The sequence below is a fragment of the Anneissia japonica genome, unplaced genomic scaffold (assembly GCF_011630105.1).
Source record: "Anneissia japonica isolate Jap-2015-1 unplaced genomic scaffold, ASM1163010v1 scaffold287861_len940595_cov192, whole genome shotgun sequence".
Lineage (NCBI taxonomy): Eukaryota > Metazoa > Echinodermata > Crinoidea > Comatulida > Comatulidae > Anneissia > Anneissia japonica.
The window spans coordinates 620,395-622,010 of NW_022733264.1; the positions used below are offsets into that span (position 1 = coordinate 620,395).

Here is a 1,616-nt window from a genome sequence, read left to right on the forward strand (position 1 = left end):
GAAAAGGAAGTAAGTAAATATTACATCGAATTGTATGCTATTGTTCTGGATTTTTACCCATTCAGTTGCTATATATTTTAGAGATAATCCGATTTAACATTATTTAAGCTTAAGAATAGTTTTCAAGTTGCCTTTGCCAACTTGCAGAGGATTCTTGTGATCCGTTAGGTTTCATAGAACACAAAACAACAATGATGGGATCAAAAACATTGTCCCAAAAATCTGGGCAATTTTTACCTAGTTGTTTTCCTGCTGATTCTTACGTTATGGTAGCTCAGAATCACAACGAATAGGCCTATACCGATTATATTTGATTTAACCTTGTTTAAAATATCATTTTCTTAGCGTTTAAAAGTTTTAATATTTCCAGATTCAGGCCTAATCAACTATGATCTGATTTACGATGATCTAAGCTTAAAACTAACCAGCAGATTATTGTTGCGATATGAAAGATAATGTAGTCGTCATTACATAACAGAAGGATGAAATATTTGATAGTTAATTAAAAATAATAGTCGCCAACATTAGTTATAAAAAAGATCAAAAGTAGATTATTGAAATTTGGTCTAAAATACCCATTAATATAAAACAATAATAAACAATAATTATGATGATAATGATGTTAATATTAAACATCAGTAAAATGCTCCTTTAAACTCTGTTTTTAAAACCTATAAAATGGCGGCTCCACAATATGAGTATTTGTAATCAAGTTCGTAAAAGCCTTTTGGAAATCTTAGGCCTACCCCAGAATATTTAGACGCATCAGTACGTGCTCTAACATGATGGAATGTAAGTGCGCGTATGTGCCTATTGTTAACTTCAAATGAATCAACATAACCACTCATAAAATTAGATCGTGGATAAATCATTATCATCACCATCATAATATCACCACCATAATCCCCATCATCATCGCCATCAACATCATCGTCATCAGTATTATCAAAACCACCACTATCATCATCATCGCCATCTTAATCATCATCAATATCATCATAACTCCAACGTTATCTCATCATCATAAAGGAATGGCGCTTTAGAAAAAGAATAATTAATTGTTTTCGGTACATCTCCAGGTGGCGTTTTACATATAAACAATACTGTATATGGAGTTGGAAGCACGAAGACGACTTTACAATAACAAACTAATGTGAGTACAATATTGAACATTTTGCGTCGTTAATTCAATGGTTAAATGGGAATTTTTTCATAATTCTACGTTTATTATTTTGACTATTAGTTTGTTAGGCATTGAAAGCATTGACAATTTCCATCGACAGAGGTATACACTGACATGGCTGCATTCTATTCAACAACAACATACATACCAAGTGACTCGCTAAAACCATCAAAGACTGGATAAATACGTTATTCTTGGGGCTTGTTAAGCTCCATTCGTTGTTTACATTGTAGATTAGTATCTGTTTTTTTTTCTCGTTTATTTGACATTATATGAAATTTGTAAGAATCTGGAGCACAGATTTTAATCATGAATAATCGTTATTTGTTAAACCCCGAATATATTCCGAATTCCGTAATATTTTTAAAGGACAACCCATTATTATTATTATTATTATTATTATTATTATTATTATTATTATTATTATTATTAT

At 30.7% G+C, this 1,616-nt stretch overlaps 1 long non-coding RNA gene across 1 annotated transcript in view; it reads left to right on the forward strand.

The window, feature by feature from the left end:
* The window catches only part of LOC117116156, a 10,448-nt gene that overhangs the window by 2,280 nt on the left and 6,552 nt on the right, over nucleotides 1-1,616 (forward strand). Inside the window, exon 2 of the long non-coding RNA XR_004446687.1 lies at nucleotides 1,080-1,153. This is a non-coding gene — a long non-coding RNA (uncharacterized LOC117116156). The remainder of the gene's footprint in view (nucleotides 1-1,079; nucleotides 1,154-1,616) is intronic.